The sequence below is a fragment of the Gallus gallus genome, chromosome 3, assembly GCF_016699485.2.
Source record: "Gallus gallus isolate bGalGal1 chromosome 3, bGalGal1.mat.broiler.GRCg7b, whole genome shotgun sequence".
Classification (NCBI taxonomy): domain Eukaryota; kingdom Metazoa; phylum Chordata; class Aves; order Galliformes; family Phasianidae; genus Gallus; species Gallus gallus.
In genome coordinates, this window is record NC_052534.1 from 22,365,207 (window position 1) to 22,384,477 (window position 19,271).

At 42.2% G+C, this 19,271-nt stretch overlaps 1 protein-coding gene across 1 annotated transcript in view; it reads right to left on the reverse strand.

The window, feature by feature from the left end:
* The window catches only part of HHAT (hedgehog acyltransferase), a 190,419-nt gene that overhangs the window by 159,916 nt on the left and 11,232 nt on the right, over nucleotides 1–19,271 (reverse strand). Inside the window, exon 2 of the mRNA XM_040697385.1 lies at nucleotides 16,960–17,045. The gene's annotated coding sequence lies outside the window, so the exon portion shown is untranslated. The remainder of the gene's footprint in view (nucleotides 1–16,959; nucleotides 17,046–19,271) is intronic.

Genomic DNA, 19,271 nt, shown 5'->3' on the forward strand with positions numbered 1-19,271 from the left:
TCAGCCTAAGTGTTTGCTGTGAAGTCTTACAAGGTTTCAGTATTGTAGCGTTGGTTTGGACCTGCACCTGAGCTGAGGTGTTTTGTGAATAAATGCACAATCTTCCAAGAGCTAAGGGGGGCTATGAGACAGAAGGGGACAGACTCTTTAGCAGAGTCTGTTGTGATAGGACAAGGGAAAATCATTTCAAACTAGAAGAGAGAAGATTGAGACTGGATACAAGGAAAAAGGTTTTTACGGGGTGGTGAGGCGCTGGAACAAGTTGTGTAGAGAGGTGGTGGATGCCTTATTTCTGGAGGCATTCAAGGTCAGGATGAATGGGGCTCTGAGCAACCTGATCACTGTAGGTGTCCCTGTTCATTGCAGTGGAGTTGGACTGGATGGCCTTTAAAGGTTCCTTCTGACTCAAATGATTCTACGATGCCCTCAGCAAACCTTAGGTTAGCCTTAGAATTCTGGGGCTGTATGTACCGTGTAGCTGTGACTAGTTCTCACATGTGGCTGTGGTAGTCCTCATAAGTGTAGTATTTGGGAATATCGTCAAGAATTGCATTTGCCAAATGTTTTGGTTCAGTCAGATTAAGAAAAGCCACAAAAGGCCTCCCCTTTGATCTGGTTGAGCAGATGGGAAATGAAAAACTGTTTACCATTCTGAAATATTTTCTTCACCTTTACTGCATCGTTTTACCAATTTATAATAATAATTGTTTTCTGAATTGTTCTGAAGATCATCCTCTGCAAGCTGTACTTATTATATCTTGCAGACAGTGCCACAAGTGATTTCCTAAGTAAACAAGAGTCACACTCTCTGCTATGAAGAGTTTTCACTGTAAATAGGAATGGCTATAGCTAATGAGCACCAGGATTAATTTGAATAGTGGAAAATTATGATTTTACCAGCAGAACTGATAGTTTGTTCTGAATAATGCACCCTGAAACTCCTTCTGAGGCCACAGCTGGTTAGAACACACACATATATATTTGTCCTTCTGCAGCCAACCATCAATCCAGATCATAGAAGAGCCCTGAATCTCGTATCCACCTTAAAATCATATGGTGAAAAAAAAAGAAGATTCTTACGAAGGAAATTAGAAGAATAATATCTACTAAAGACCTCCTTAATTGTGATTGTAAAAATGGCATGGGAAGATTATACCAGATAGTGAAATGAATGCATGAAAATTGAAACTAAAAAACTGTGAGTTGGAAGAAACTGCCAAAGATAGCCTGTCATCCTGCTCAAGGCAGTGCTTCAGAAGAACTGTAGATTTGCCTAGTCAAGTTTTGGAAGGTTTCAGGGAAGAAGATGGAGTTTTTCCCAAATGTCCCATTTGAAAAATGATATTCCAACAGATTTAATGAATTCATCAGTGAAAGCCTCCGAGAAAGAAGCTAGGAAAATCTAAAAGAGTGTTTCACAGAGTGTGAAGAGCATTTAGAATGGCTCACAAGGATCTGCACCATATGCACACATTCTCATGGTTGACTTGTGGCACATTGTGGTGAGAAATCTCTGAGGATTTTCAGACTTACTTATATCCCTGCGCTTATCAGAATATGGTCTTCTGGGGAAATAGATGTCAAATGGACTTCTCCATTCTGAGCTCTATATACACTCATGAGTATTCTTCTATACATACATGCATGCACACATGAAGATTTTCTGTAGCAAGAAACTGTCAAAGCACTCTGTAGTTCTGCATTGACAATAGAAATAATTTCATGGAAATATTTTGAGTACATTGGAAATTTTGGTAGCCCTTATTACACTATATGTTTATACAACTAGAATTAAATAAACCTTTGTGGAAATACTGATTTGTGTGTATTTGAGTGAATGGGCATAGAGTCATTTTAAAGTATGGAGAGGTATTCTCACAACTTCAGACAGTATTACAAGGTGAAAAAAAAAATTCTGAAAATGCACCATAAGCAATTTGATATATAAGTGTTCATATTGAACATACTGATGCAACTAAGGGTTTGAGTATCTGTTTCTGATGTCACATTAGACTTTTCTTTTCCAACTGATTCCCACTCCCTACTCCATCTTGTGTTGAAAGGTAAGACTGAGTACACAAGAGTGAAACTGGACAAAGATATTCCATATGTTTTAATCAGTGTTCCCATAGCTGCCTTGCTTTAGTAACACAGTTGGAAAAAAACAGATATCCCTGTGGGACTGACTTCACCTGGCTTTTTTTTTTTTTTAACACTGAAAGCACAGTGGAACAAAGGAGAAGTATGTCATGACAACACCGTTAATATTTCCACTGATACAAGATGCTCCCTCAGTAGGCCTACAAGTGACCATATGAGGAAAAGATCAAGCACTTGTGAAGTGCGTGTCTTCATTACAGCTGTAATATACTGCAGAAGGGGCCTAGCTGGCATGAGTTTGCTCCAATGCTGGACACAGTCAAGCTGCAGATGAGCCTGCCAAGAAGTGGGGTAAGCCCTCTGCTCATCTCTAGGCCACCACAATTACATTCATCCCAGTACCTGAGCCAGCTCAGTCATTTCCACAACACACTGGAGAGAGAACATGTCCTTGGGAGTGAAGAATGTGTCAAGTTGAAAGAAAATGAGAACCTCATCAGTACAAATATCAAAAAGTTCTAACTTGACTACTCCATCTGCAGTTGTACTAGTGAGTCTACTTAAATCTAACTCTTGGAAAAGGTCAGTAAGTACTGTTGCAGTTGGTGGATTTCCATCCATGGCTACTGAGATTTATTAAGAAGCTTAATTTTTCCAAGAACGAATTACCAAAGAAGAGATGCTGCCAATTTTCTGTTTTCTACAAAAACATTGAGTCTAGATCATAGATCATTAGAATAGCATTACATCTCTTCTGAAATTTCTGCTGTCTTGTAAAGGATCAAATTATATTTCCAGCCTGAACAGTATTTAATCCATGTATTAGCATAGGGGCTGAGAATTTTAAATGGAATCTGATCACACAATCGGATTTGAGAGGAAATATCTGGGACTTTGGCAGGTGTACAAGCACAGTGAGTTCTTGCACTATGATAATGGCAGTGGACAGAATGTGTCCTCAGAGTCACTACAAGAAAGACCCATATCGGAGTGTGGAGGGCTTTGGATGTATGTAATATTATCTTTTTTTAATTTCTTTTTCTGGACAAGTGAAGAATTATGTATACCATAGGGCCAAAAGTAAAGTTTGCATAATTAAGAAATATAAAATGTTGCATCTTGTATTTAGCTTAATAGAATTATCTGGTTATTCTACCAAAATCATTTAGAGTCCATCCCTTTGGAAAGGGTAAGTACACTAAGCAGATCTACTTCTGTTTTTTTCTCTATGTACAGGCATTGCTTTTTTAAAGCTATACAATGTATTAAAAAGACCCAATTTTCCACTTGCATCTTTTGGAATAATGAGTAACTCAGAAGAAGTGAGAGCCATGAGTAACACTGATGAAGTGAAACTCATTTCCACAACACAGAGTGGGAAAATACCAGCTTCTGAGAGACTTGCCCTTTATATTTCTGCAGCCTTTTCAAATCCCATCCTCACAAGCACAGACAGCTCTGTGAATGAAGTTACTCCGAGCCCTGCACAAGTCCATCAAGACTATCCAGCATGGAGATACATTTGATACGGATCAGTTGTACACACAGATGTGGATACAGTCAGTGGCTGAAGAAAACCTCAGCTGCAGATTTTCCAGAAACTAAAGGGACGCACTGAGTAAAGTGAAACTGTATGCTTGTCTGATTTTTAAACTTTTTGCTCAGGGCTCTGCTGTTAGCCCACATCATGCACAAAACACTGGAATGGGCAAATCTCTGGTCTGACCCATTATAGCTGCTCTTAGGTTCAAAAGGGAGAGAAAGTGGACTGTCTTTTAGCCAGTGGGATTTACAGCAGTCATGAGAAAATATGCAATTGCCTTTCATTCTGGTTTCATTCACCATTGCAGTCCTTTACTTTTCTGCCTGTGTGAAGATGAATTAATTCTCTGTACAGAGGGCGAATGAATGCAACACCAAAGCTACTGATGTCTAGCTGCTCACTCCACTGGATACATACTCACTACTTAGCCTCCTAAAGTTTTAAACAAAAGAGAAGTCACAGTCTGTCTCAGCATACAGCCCTGGAATTAAAGTCACAACTTAGTACTCATGCCATTTTGTATTTTAACTTTGTATCGTTAATTTAGTTTAACTATTCAGAGTTAAGCAATGGGACATAAAAGACTATTCTGACCTGGGCAACAGAGAATGAAAAAGTGCAGTGAGCCCCACCTACAGAGTTGTTGGTGGAGAGCTCAAGGAAGAGCCATTGCAGACTGGGTAAAACCACATCTCCGATCTAGATGATGTAGGTAGATGAGTACACCAAAGCACTATGCCACAGGAATATATGCAGTCTGTGCTTTAGCATGAGGTTTCATGATGTAAGTACATCCACAAACAGCAGTAGAGGAGCAGGGCCCTGCATACACAGTCTGTATCTCCTAGGTCTCTGCTCTCCTCACAGAACCTTGCTCTGCTCCTTGCTACAAGAGCGTACATACATTCCCCTTCATTGAGCTTTATGAAATTTGCCAGGTGATGTCCTATATCACCTACAGGTGATGTCCTATATTGACTTCCAATCTTTCATCTGAAATGCAGAAGGCAAGCATCGCTCAACCAGCTGACAATAGGGGGGAAAAGCTTTCATACGCTAACTTAGTAAAACCCAACGTCCTAGTTGCAAATCCACTGAAATCCCATGTTATCAGAAGGAATCCCCAGTTGTTTGAGAATCAGGAAGCTTTCTGCTATGCTATTATTCTCTCTAACATCCACGCTTCCCCTGCTGTTTTGCTTTTCTTGTGCAGCACAGCGGCATGTGGAAAACCCTGAAACTGAACTGCTGATAACATCACACCTTTAACAAACTTGCAGGCTGATGGATTCCTACCAGAAACTGTGTTCACTGAGCAAGCTGTAAATTTAGAAAGGTAGGTATGTAGCTTGACTGAAGGAAACGTAATTCAAGAACTGATCATATAGTTAGATAAATGCCTGACAGGACCAGCTGTAGTAAAGAATAAGCTCTCAACATCCCTCCTAATGGACTGTGGGTCTCCCTAAAAAGAAAAAAAAATGTTTTTACTATTCCAATCTTTTACCAGAATGTGCTATCAAAGCGTATCATCGGGATATGCATGAAGAAACAGGAAAAACAGCATACACATAAGTATGACAATGTCAATTCAAGATAATTGGGAAAAAAAATACTTCTAGGATTTCCAACAGGTCCATTAGGTTACAGTATCACCCATCAAATAATTGAAGAAAAGTCTGCTGGAGTGAAACTACCACTACTGTAGATCACAAACCCTAAATGCATTGCGTGACGATGGAAACTGTAATCCCCTTGGGAAAAACAAACACTCCAGCTAACACTACTATACATGCTTTTAGATGTCTCTCTCCCTGCAAGTGCTGTACAGTCTCCTGATCTCTGGAAAAAAAATGGAAATGGTTCTTTCTTTACACAAGATCCTGCACGCTCGGGTCTGCAGAGAAAAAAGCAGATCTGTGAGGAGGATCAAGGCTCGCCAGCCAGACCTGCTGTGGGTTTACTCTCTTTCATCACAACTTTGTCCCAGCTGCTTGTTCAGTCAAAGTGACTACCTCCTCTGTCATTACACTGCCCATTGTCACAGAAGACACTTTCATAACCTAGATTTTCTGCATTTTGTACCTCTTTTTCGCTTCCTCTCCTATTTAATTCCTTGCCTTCAAAGAAGATGCCTCAGCATGGCATGGGCCCTTTGGGCAGCCTCCCGCTGCCATGGGGACTGCTCTGGGTGCTACCAAATGCAGCCCTTCAATGAGAGAAGCAGCAAGGCAAAAGGAAACAGTGCCCAACAGGGTGCCAGCTTCCCTCCATGCCAGCAACCATCCTGGTCATCATAGAGTGCGGCATGACGTGCCCCTGCTGCCTCAGCCACAGCCTGCAAGTGACAGCTGTGTGGGACACCAGTCACAGCATCACTTCTGTAGGCTCCCCGCTGAGCTGCAGTGACCAAAACACCACCTCAAAGTCTCTGGGGATGACAATGCTGGAGGGTGCCAGGCCCCACTGTCCCCTCAGAGCAGGCCCTGTGGGGCCACATAGGCTGCTCAGCTGGCCCTCATCACCACCCACTGCTCTCTGCCTAGCAGCAATCTGGATTTCTCTGGGAGATGTTTGGGAGCATGTTTGCACCTAGGGAAATTCCCGTTTTGCTGAGCAGCCCCACAGTTTTATCTATGCTCCTTCTGAGAGGAATTAACACAAAATCCCCAAGCCCACTGTATTTCCCATTGCCTGTAGAGAGAATCCCCAAACAAGCTGATTTGAAGCACTTGTATTGTCTACCGCTTGTTTAGCTGCTGGTGACAGAGAGAAGTCTCCAGGGAAAATGGCATTTTGAGGGAACTCCAGTTTTACTTTAGCCAGTTGTGACAAAATGACTGAATAAATTCTAGCCCACTGAGAGTTTTGGATCTCCTAAGAAAATAGCTTTAAAGTACAGTCACATAACAATCCATGTATAAAGACCATATAAAAAAATTCCAGACATCCCTCAGTTGTGGTGGCTCAATTTCTGGAAAAGGGTGGCGGGGTTTTTTTTTGAGTCTCCAGTTACAGGCCCCAAATCCACATTTCTACACTCAGGATATAACAAAGACCCCTGAAATTGAAACAAAGGGACGAGAGTGACTTTCTTTTTAAGGATCTGCTAGTTGACAGGGAACTACTATGGGAAACAGATGAGAAACACAGACTCCAGCTGAGTTGCATGAAACAGCCAGTCCCCGTTTGTTACTAGGCAAAATGGCAGGCATGTAGAGCTCCTCTTTATTGCTGCTTTTTCCCTTACGCTCTGCTTTACGTTCCCATTATGAATTGCAAGGCATTATTATTGAGGGGGAAACCATCCTGTCCATCCCTCCCAAGATCTGCACACCCCCAGAGGCAGGGCAGAGTTAGCGCCCTGCCAAAATGCATGGGAGGGACAGAGCACAGAGCTTGACTCCTACTGTGTGCAGTAGGGCACATGCATGCACAGGGGAGGGTACTTGCAATGGCATGAAAAGCAAACTGGTCCATGGGGAACTTAAGATTCCGGGACAATCAGCTGGTTACCAAGAGACGTGTGGGACCAGCTCCCACAGAGTTCCTGAGGAGTTCTTTTAAAACAGGAAAGCAAAGTTATTATCTATTTTTGTCAAACAGCTTAACTGAAAAAGGAAGAAACATCAGTCTTACAGATTGTACATCCAAATATGTTATTCCCTGAAAAGCACGTATTATCTGCATGCTTTAAAATGAGTCACCAGTGTCCTGCTATGTCTGGGGAGTGAACAAATTGAAGAGCCAAATGAGTCTCACAACAGTAATAAGCAGGATTACTAAAGGGCTGATTTAGTACTGGCACAGGTTACCAAGGGAGTCTGCACACTGCCATCCTTGTAGTTTTTAGGAATGAATTAGATAAGCAGCTGCCAAAAATGGTGTAAATTAGAAGGGAAGGAGTGTATTTTGCAATATCATACAGTTCTACATAGGTCTGAAGAGATCCTTCAAGAAGACACTGCATTTCATTATCAGTCACTAGAAAAAGAAAAGAACCACCACTTTCTACATGTTTTCTATCAGTTAGAGCACATGGCAATAACTCTGAGTAATTATTTCCATGTGACTCAGAAACTGTTTTCATTGGACAAATTCGCATCATGAATTTGCCTATATTAGTAGCAACAAATATGCTGCTACCTGCCTATGTAATAACTCACTCTGACGGAGGAACATAACATACATTAGCAGACCTGGTATAAGCATTTACCTTCCATACAGAAAAAGGTACTTGGTTTTGTTAATTGGTTAATGACGCAGCAAACCCATTCTTGACCACTGGCCTATTTATATAGTAGCTGGACTGTTACAGCGTTAAGACTGCCAATGAAATATTTGCAGGATAACTTGACCCCACAGATGTTGTTAATTTCCAAGTGTTGTAAATATAAACTAACTGACATTTAAGCAATAGAATAAATTGTCCCCAGTGCAGGATGTATGACCATATGTGATTTTCAAAAAAAAACTAAGCAGCTGGATTTATAAATCTTGTTCACCTGCTTCTGCCAGGACAAGGAAATCAAGTGGAAAAAGGAAAAAAAAAAAAAAAAAAAAGAAGTGAAGAACCACCAACAAGATGCTATTTTGTATAAGGATTTTAGAAACAGAAGATTATTGATGTGGCACTCTGGCTTCAGCAGAAATAAAACAGTGGAGTTTTTCTTCATAACTTAAATGCGAGTCGTAAGAGATGAAGCCAGGAAGAAGTCACAAATATTACCTGGGTTTTATCTAATCTCAGTCTAATTTGATAGTCCACGTTCTGGGTCCACAGCCTCTAGTGGAGACCAACACTACGTTTTTCATAAAGGAGTCTTAAAGACCTAGTGATATTCTGTTGTAGTTTAGAAGTGGGTGGCAGATATGCCTGAAAAGCACAATTAAGAAGCCCTCATACAGACTTGAGTTGCTCTGTTGACTTTCTTAGTGTGGACATACCATGATTTGCTCCAAAATCTCTACCATGCTTACTTGATAAATTTGCACTTATAATATGGGAAAAGCCCATGCCGTATGATATAGCGGTAACAATGAAAATAATGACATTTAACAGGAATTCTAAAGGAAGAACTGCAAACCAGATGGGAAGGAACACAGACATCCAAGAATACAGCCAGGTTGCTTAGTGGCAGAAAACAGTAAACTTAGTTCATATCTTCCTTTGTCTCTGTGAGTCTTCATGCCCACTGGCCTTTGAGAAAGCCTCATTCTACATCTTTGAATCTGTTCACAGTATGTGGCATACAATTTTTAAGCACAGCTATATGATCTCTCTTATGAAATGCTGTTAAGTTTCCCATAAAAGAAGGACCGGCAAGTCAGAGGTGCAAAGGACCATATTCCCAGTGAGTAAAGAAAAAAGTCAAACTACTTCAACTATCATATGGATCCTACCCTAGAAAATATCCTCTCATAACTAAGGAGAAGCTAGGAGATGATCCAGCTGAACCAAGAATGGTACGGTGAGTAAAAGGGCTAAAAGAGCGCGTGTGCTTGCCAGCCATTGAACTAAAGATAGAAGGCTCTGTTTATGCATTGACACAGAATATCTAAATACATGAAAAGGAGGCATTTTCCACTGTCTACAAAAGGAGAAATTCTGGAAGAGGGATTGATGCCAAGTATTTTTCTAAACTTGATGTGTTAGAAGGGCTCTGGCAACTGCCTTTAGAAAAACAGCTCATGTTTGCACATATTCACCAACCTTTTTGGGAGACAGTTTCTTCAGACTGCCATTTGGGCTGTGCTTGGCACCTGAGACACTGCTGGAAAATACAACATGTTTTTGTTACCGTAGAAGCTAGTAAGGTTTACAAAGACATAGAAGTGCATGACTGGGGACTTCAGATAGGAAGAGCTGAAGTTTCTAGCTAAAGCTAAACAAGCAAAAGTAAAAACTCTAATTGAAATAACATACTTGGGAGAAAAATTAGCACAGAAACTCACTTGGCTCAACACACAAGGAAATGGAATGAAGATTTAATAGAATTATTAGATACGAAACAGTATTTGTATCTAATTTGGATAAAATAATTCATTAGGATTTCATCTAGCTAAACAAGGCAGGCCCACTGTCAATCACACAGACAGCAATTTTTGAAAAGGTTGGAGTGTTTGCCTATGACTGGATGAACGTATGATGAGCAAACTGCCACTCCGCACTAGGAAAGATGATTTTAAAAATGAGAAGCTGTAGAGCACTACAAACAACAGCCTGCTTTGACTGTTACGCAGCGACCTCAGATATTTCTTCCAATAACACGATGGCTCAAGGGTGATCACACAATGCCCTTCTTAGTTCTTGCAACATGTCCAGTTAACACATACTCACAGGTTGTCCGTGCCCTTGAGCTGTGACCTCGTGCCAACTGTGCCACCAGATGAGTTTGCAGAGTTTACTTGTTGCTGTGATCTTTATGGTGAGCTACTTAGATTTAAGGATTCTTTTATTTTATGATGCATGCTATGAACTATGATGCCTTGCTATGAAACCTGCTTGGATTTGGACAATAGGAAGGCTCAGGACTATTGCAGTGCAAAGAACAGGAGATGCAGGAAAAGTCAGTAGAAGGGAAAGTTCACCTCTTTTAAGGTCATTCTAAGGACCGATTGTCTTGTGAAACTCAGTTTAACCAAGTTGTAGATTTTTATACATAATGTGTCATCTGTCTTCGCTGATCTTCTCAATTACAGTTTCACTTAAAAACACATGCCAGATCAGTGTGACCTCTTGGTTGCACAATCCCAATGATCTGTCTGGCAGACTGTGCCTAAGAAAGCCAAGAGCCCCAGTATCGCCTGTATGGCGCCTGCATGCTCCTCACACGCTGCCCAAGGAAAGTGCAACAGGCAACGCCAAAGCAAATAGTCTGACATTGTTTGTATAGATCAGCAACATGTCTTTCATTAAAATTTGCTGCGGCCACAGTTGTGACATTTTTTTTAATGCAATTGTAACACAGCTGATCTCTTGAATTACAGACTGGTGAGGAGGGATCCCTTCACAAGCAAAAGGAAGGGAACTGTGCAAACACTGACTCATAGAGGAATACATTGGTGATTTTTCTAGCAAACTAAGTAATAATAAAAACTGGAACCAGACATCTGATACCTATGGTTTCTAAAATAAATTCCTTTCCTCTACAGGGGGAAAAAAAAAGCCTAAATGGGAAGACCAAATCTTTCACACTCATGCATTAACTGCAGGAACCTAATTTACGTATACAAGTACACGCAACCTGACCCTCATTCCCAAGATTAGATTGGAAAGTTACACCTCTAAGTAAAAGATATTTACATGTCCCACAAACAAAACATGCTTACCACAAAAACAAGACCATATATAGGAGTAAGGCTATGAAACAGGATGGAAACGAGTGCAGGAAGGATCAAGATCCAGCAGCAGAAGGATGCAGCTGTCAACTTAAGACTGAGCTTACAGTTGTATTTATGCATCTGTAAGGAAGATCCACAGAGTCTCTTCAGTAGAGGATTTTCCTACATAATGGTCAGAATCTGGTCATTGTGGACACTGCATCAACAGCAGTGATGAGGAAATTGTATAGTTTAAACCAAACAAACTCTTGGGGTTTTGCTCAATCCTAATCCTTTGGTTGCACAGAGTCTTTAATTTCCTTCCCAGCTTGCTTGATCACTGCCATTTGAAGTCCACATGAGCAGTTTGTACAACAGGTACACAAGCACATTTTCATCATCCAACTGACTTTAAAGACTTTGTTCACCATATATGCCTGGTACTAAAGCCTTGCCACCAAAAGCAGGACTTCTACCTCGAGCTCATAGCTGAGAACAAGACTAGACTAGCAGAATTCTCTTCAAGTTTTCCTTGCCAATGCTGAGGTCAGCCTGCAAGACCTGTATCAATACCCACTCTAACAAGTCTACCCATGAGACTAACGAGCACCACTGAAAACTGGCTGTTCAGTGGGAAGCCACTTGTTAACCTGCTACACAGTAAATACAGAATGCTCCTCCAGTCTCCAAAACATAACACACCGCTTCCACTAAAGCACCACATTTCCTATTTCCTTATATTTATAGATCCCTCCTGTGTGTTTTTTTTGTTTTTTTTCTTTTTTCAAGCATGGCCTTTGTATTGCCATACTTCAATATGAAAAATTTTGGAAGTGTTGCTACCAACACAATAACATCCCCTAAACCTGCACACAGATACTTCCTCTGCCCTATAATCTCTCAATTGTTATTATTATTTTTTGCCTATACAAGGATCTTTAGACATTAATAGATACCACATGCTTTGCCTTGAGTAATTTTGTAAGGCAATTTGAAAATCTTAGCTAAACTTCTTTATTTTAGTAGGTGTTACAGCGACGCTCTCTCTATGACAGATACATTTTCAGTGTCATGTCCTTCATCCTAGCAGGTTATCCAATTCTGTTTTTAGGGAATTAATCTGAAAAAAAAAGTTCATTTGGCTCAATCCTGCAGCCTTCTGTTCCAAGTGGTGGTGAAACATACCAACACAGACAGTGAATGGATAGTTTACTTATTCCACAATATTTTCTTTTACAACGTAAGAGCAAAAACTTCACACCATTCACGTCAGCATTTCCCATAGGGCCAAAACATAATCCTGAAAATTCTGCGAATTGCTAAGGATATTATATGCTGAGGATAAGATTACAGAGAAACAATGCAGCCATTTTGAGCTGAGCTTTCCCACAGTGAAAGGTTCAGTGGGGCCCAGCTGGTTGTTTTGACTTCAGACACTGACTCAGGGATTGGAAAGTTGGACACCAAGGGTGGAGCAGAGAAACAATTTGGCAGGCAAAAGGAAAAAGTTAACCTTTTTCAGTCCACTTGCTGTGTACTGCACCTACCAGCCACAGCAGGGTCTAAAAGCAGATTAGCTTCTGGGCTTAGTGGCATGCAAGTGCTTATGATACCTTGTTTTGCTCCTCCTTCATTTATGCTCTGCCTTAAGCTGGGGGCCTAGAAGCAGCTTTTGTAGAATGAGTATATTAGAGGGGCTTGATCCCATTTGAAAGTCTCAGTAGTGCCATAGCAAATAACTGAAAGTTATAACTTCCAAATGAAATTGCAGGGAACCACCTATAATTTTTTAAAAACATCCACTTTTTTTTCCCCCCCGTCTTCTTTCTGTGCATTTGAAGTCTATTCTGAATGTTTCATGTTTTAGAATACAAGCAAACATCCTTTCTGCTAGTACCTTGGCAGTAGAACAGCTATTCTGGTTGGTGTGGTGGTGGTTTTTTTTTTTTTCCCCTACACTGTATAGCGTTTGCTTATTGCTGCTCCTTTCCCAGCCAACGCGTGTTCAATAACACACAGAGCACTGCTTCTGGCTCACTCCAGAGCACGAGACTTGGGCTCAGGGGAAGCATCCCCACACAGGGGCTATCATGGAGGGCTACAAGGGCAGGTCAGCGAGCAGCAGGAGCCCAGGCAGCTGCCCCAGCATGAGCTCTTGCCATGCCCTCCCGCTGGCGAGGCAGCAGCTGGGCTTTCCAGCTGCGCACAGGGCTGCTGTTATGGCCCCGGCGCACAGTGGCGGGCAGGAGGCCAGCAGACACCTACTCGCTGATTTATAGGCATCGCTTTGTTGTGCATTCCTGCTGCCTGCAGGATCCTGCTGACTTTACACATGCTTAGCTCCCAGTAAGATCAGTGGCAACTTCGCCTTCATTGAGATCGTAATCCCAGAGCCTCCAAGAGGGAATATCGACAGACAGTGCCAAACCACTTGGTATTCTGTGTTTAGAAGGCTGTGCAGGCAGCAGCCGGGAGTAATTCAGGGTGTATTTGCTGCTGCAGTGCGGCGCTGGCAGGAGTGCCTAACCTCCTGGTGCATCAGCTTGCCCAGCTGGGAACACAGGCTGCAATGGGTGTGAATTCCCGTCTGGAAAGCGCGCTGAGATGCTTCAGAGAGGAGAACAATTGTTTCTACAGAGTTATTGTTCTCTGAAGAGAATTATTGCTTTTACAACTGAGAACAGCCTGCTTGAAACAGTTTACTGTCTTACCCGCTCTCTTTTTTTTCTTCCACTGAAGTATTTTTATTTTTTTAATACTGAGGAAACACGCCTCAAAGGCATTATTAGTAACATGTTTTCTTTCCTCTTTCTGAAATCCCACTTTTCAATGTTCTTTCACTCCCCAGTCCCAGGTTAGTGAGTACTGACAAGTACTATCAACACATCTCGACAAAGAATAAAGTTCTGTCTGGAGACATTTCGCTCCCTCAAAAAAGTTGAGCTAAGAGAGCTAAAGAAGAAGTGGGGGTGGGGGAAGAAAGAGAGAAATGAGAAACATTTCCAAACATAACATAAAAGGTCTTGCCTTAAGACCATGGATTTCCTTTTTGGTACTTTCAAAGAATGCGTCTTTAGTTCTCTTTGGCTGTGTGACCAACAGTTGTGGGGTGTGTCTGTGGTTTTCTTCTCTTCACAGTAACGCTATTGTTCAGAAACTGCAGCCAATTTATGGAAAGAGGTGGAATGTTTATGTAACTTACTTTGCTTTAGACAAGAAATAATAAAAAAAGACTGGTGGAGGAAGGCCAGTCAAAACAGGATTTTTCTTCCTTTCTGGACACAGATGTTGGGGAAAAAAAGCCAGCTCTGTCTTCGCGTTAAGAGAAACAGCATTTCCATTTTTAGACACTTCTTTTAATTAAGTAGGTCAGAAAAACAAAACCAGCCATTAGATTAGTGCTATAATTTACTTGCTTCAAAATGTGCCATGTTTGAGAGCTGCTCTGTTGACATGCTTACAACACTATAAACTGAGAAATAGATATATTAGGGTCAGATGATAGCACTTTTGCCTAGACTGCTGTGTCCCAAACATATAGTTGGCAAGTACTGCTAGACTGCAGATGGTGAGTGTCTCTTTGTCACTAGAATGGCGTTCCCTGCCATTTCCAAATTAGCTGAGCTACAAATATGATTTGCTATTGCAAACTGAAGCAAGGTAGCCAAAAGAATGAGTCGTCTTATTTATGTGTCCCCACTGTCCGTGTTGGAAAAGCAGAGAAATTAGGAGAAATCAGATTTCCACCCTATCTTCTTAGTACCCTAACACTTTGCTTGACCTCTTCTCTAACCAGCATACCTATTCAAAATCTTTAGGTCAAATTCAGCTTTCCTAATTGGAAGAAAAAATAAATCAATTTGCTTCAAAGATTTTGATTCAATAAGAATAGGGATCTTTAAATCTTAGGGCATCCTCAGGTGGCTTCTCAGAGTTTACAGCAATGCAGCTTGAGCCCAATCTGAGCTAGGCAGGTGCAGCTCACCTTAGGCCAGCGGGTTCCATCAAAAGTGTCTCAAAATGTGGTTTTTAAGGTAAGAAACGATTTCCAGCCACCACTCAATGCCATCACAAAACATATCCTGCTCATGCTGCAGTGCCACCAGCATGAAACCAAATGGGCATCCAGCCAGGCTGTACAGACACCAGCACCGGCAAGACTGAAATAGTGTCTAAATCCAAAATCTGCTCTTTGTCTGTCTCAGACTTGCACACGGAAGTCTCAGAAAAACAACACGGAAAATATTATAAATAGAAAACAGAATAAAATTTGGTGGATCAAAACCCCAAATGGATGCAGTGTTCTCTTAAGCCACAAAAAATTCAGAGCTCAAGAGAGACTGAGGAAACTGCTCCTGCCAAAATGTTTCAGTTTCAACAGGGAGAACAATTTCTGGAGGAAGATTCTGCTTCTATAATTATCCAATCCTTTGCCTCACTAAGACCACCAGTTTATTGCATTGGACCAATAAAGGCTTTTCAGGTGCCAATAATGTTCAAGAGATTCCATCCTAGCCCAGCACTCAGGTGCCAGAGCACTTTCAACCTACTACCAAACCCCTAAGCTTTTCAAGTTCTCTGAAAGGCAGGACTGCACCAGTATCAGTGAGGAAAGTGTTCCAGCGACATTATTCAACTTGAAACCCCTACTCGAGTGTGCAGAGTTTATTTGACCCAATGGGCCAGATTGAGCTGTGACTGCCTTACCTCCTCGCCAACTGCAACAGAATTGCACAAGCGTGAGTGGAGTCTGGTCCAACAACAAGTAATCTGCCATATGGAAGCTACTGAGCAGACATCTGCAGGACATTGAAAGTGTTTTTCTATATACAGCACAGAGTGCTACAGTTGTGCATTCCACAGAGACCCAGTTTGCAAAGGGATAGAAATGAAACATTACTTAGGGTTTTGGTTTCTTGGCCTTGAAAACTGAAATCTGAAAAGAATTATAGCCCAGTGCCATACCAAATCAGTTATGCAGTCATTCCTGGATTTTCCCATGGAATTTTTACATAAGAATTAGGCTGTATTTGATGCAAACTAACACACACAAAGAACTGTGCTGGTCAGAGGCAAGCCAGCTTATAGATGAGTTTCAGAAGTTTTTGAAAATGCACGTAAAAAGCAATTATAGTGAAACACACTGCTAAAGATGACTAGAAATTTGATGACAGCTGACTCATTAAAAGCCATCATGCCTTACATCTTGTCCCTGAGAGAAGGTTTTCAGTACCCTCCCATTCAGACAGTTCCTGTCTTCTCTATCAGTGTAGATTTCCCTCCCCACCTTGTACACTCTGTCCCACAAACTGGGAAACTGGAAATACCCTTTTCATCTCCATTTGGACACCTTTGGCTTGAGGCATTGCTGGGGGATGGAGCAAGCTCTGTGCTTTCTCAAGAAATGGGCAACCTTTGATGGGAGGTTGGCTGCTGTCCAGGAACACACAACGAAGAGGCTCCCTGCAGCTTTCTCAGCTCTTTGTGTACCCATGAAGCAGCTGGGTACAATCTGCCCTCACAATGGTGCGTCTGTAACAACACAACCAAATCCAGTCCTAGCATGGAAGAGAAGCACCATCCAACCGGAGGTCAAGTTTTGAATTATAATGGTGTCCCTCCAGACTCCAGATATCTGAATCAGCTGCTTCCCCCTCCACTCAGAGCACTGTAGCTAATGTTCCTTTATCCCACTAAAAGTCCAATTGCCTTGAAAGGAGGCAATTCTTTCAGAAAAGGGAAACTTTTGCCCATGAAAAAGAATGATGATGACAGCATATTAATCAGGAAGAAGAGTCGGGCAATCAGGCTTTGTTGTTTTGCCTTCATTGCAGGGGACCTGGTGCAAACTTTTAGTGAGCATGACCGTGGAAGAGTAGGTCTCTAATTATTTTCCTGTACCATGTTAAAGCATTTGATTCAGTTCTCTAGTCCAGTCACAAGTACCAAAACCACTGCGAGACTCGGAGTTAGTGATTAGTGTTATCACTGACCTGCAGAGGAATCCTGGAGGGAACCTCATCCAATTCTGAGATGTGGACACAAAGGCTTGCAGCACAGAATGACCGTGATAGCCTGGCTGAAAAAAAGAAAGATGCTTTCCTTGAGTTTGGACCCATTTTGAGCCTTTTATGGTTAACTCAAAGCTCTTCTTTCATTGAGCCTAGTGTTGTCATAATTTTCACTGCATTAATCTCTAGAGTTCAAATCCCCCTTTTTAACATGACACTTTGGATGTGAGATGACAAGTGTTAATATTCATTATTCTACTGAGCTATAAATACCCTGAGGTAAAGCAACTTAATTTCGGTTGTGTCCTTTCCAGTATTTCCTCAGCCCTGCGCTTATGTTCAGATCTTAATTACAGATAAGATCTTTCACATACTGAAAGTGCTCGTTGCACTTTTTTTGGCACTAGAGTTCACGTGTGCACTTTTATTTTAGTGAATACTTGTACAGTTAAAATAGTCAGACATTCCAGTTCACAGTAGATGACTTGTACATGCATATTTGCTTTCAGTCTACACACCATTCTCCTGTTGCAGTACAAGAAGAAAAGCAATCATTTCAGAAGCTATTGGAGTTTCCCTACTGAATTTTTCATACAGATAATTCTTCTAGCAAGATCTTACTTGCAATGTGTTTTCCCATCGGAGGTGTGCCAGATTTTTGGGGCAATGCTGAACAAAGGTCTCACCACCTTTGTAACACTAAACAGCATTTAGTCTCTTTCATAAACTTGATAGCCTGTAAATCTGAGATGTTCCACACCCTCTGCATTCCTATGTCGCATACTAACAGCCTCTTCTTTAATTACAAGGTGTGGCATATCTGGACAAGAGACAGCTAATCCTCCAGACGTGTGTGTGTATGTGTGTGTTATTTGCATTCACCCTAGAACTTCTCCCCTATACAAAGCTTTGGCTCTGAATTGCAAAGGTTAAAGCTCACCAACAAAATCTCTAGCTTATGGCCATGTTTTGCACCATTTAATATTCTGGTTCACTAACAATTAAGTGGAAGTGCTCTGAGCACACCAGATTGAGATCTAAAGGTTGAGAGTTATGAGGATCTAGGAGTTTGGTTCATACTGGTAACTGTTAACAAAACTTCAGCTGTCTGCAAACCTAAAACTTCAATAAGAAGCCCAAGTTGCATGGGCATCACAGGACCAGCCCTGCACAGCAGCAGAGCTAAACATGACTGTGACTGTCACTGGTGGCTGAAGCACACCACATCCATCACCACCGCCCAGTGCAGGGGAGGACAGACACTCCCCTGGACCCGTGCCTGCCATGCTTGCCAGGCCATTTCCTCACCCCTGTCCAAGTCTGTCACCCTGTGTGCTTCCCACATCCCACACAGCTTCAGGAAATCCAAAAAGCCTCAGCCCCACAAGCCTCCTCCCCTCCTTTCCCTTGAAATATTCCTCTTGTTCAAGGGCTTCACTCCTGAGAAACCCCTTTCAGCACCACCCTTCCACGGGCCACCACTGTGTGGACAACACTTGGCCACAGGTACCACTGGGGGCTATGGGTGGCGGGCAGTGGCTTCTGGAGGAAGCCACCGTGGGACAGGCCCTCCACCACAGACCTGCCTTTACACAGAGGACTCCCCTCTGTAACTGAATAATCGTTCACCATCCAGCAAAGAGAATTTCCAGAGAAAGAAAATCCATATAATTCTGGACGCCACATAAAAAGAAGAAGCGCCTCTGCCTGTTTTCACATATTGCCTTAGGCAGACAGCTAGGATCTACAACTCAGCTCTTCCTTCTGGCTCTGCCCCTCAGAAAGGGCCTTCTGGCTGGAATTCACTGCACCGAGTGTCCATGGTGAGGTGACAGCAGTGGGGCTGGCTGCAGTGACCTCTGAGGAGAGGCCAGAGCAGCTCCATGTCAAACACAGCCACCTCCAATGGTCCCACCACAGGGCACAATGTCAAGATGGCAGCACCTTAGGGAATAAGTATTCAATAAATGGCAAAGCTCCATACAGGCGGAGAAGAAAAGTGTGAGAACCGGCCCTGCGGACCTCACAGTCAGGAAAGAATGATGGGAGGAGATGCTCCAGGTACCCGAAGAAGGATTCCCCTGCAGCCCATGGGGAAGACCATGTCAGAGCAGTCTGTGACAGACTGCAGCTCATGCAAAGGACCCACTCATGGTAACAGTGGGAGGAAGAAGGAGCGGCAGGGACAAATTGCTACGGACTGATCACAACTCCCATTCCCACCCTCCTTGAGCTGCTCGGGGAGGGGGCAGAGAGAGCTGGGAATGAAGTTGTGCCTAAGAGCTGAGCTAAAG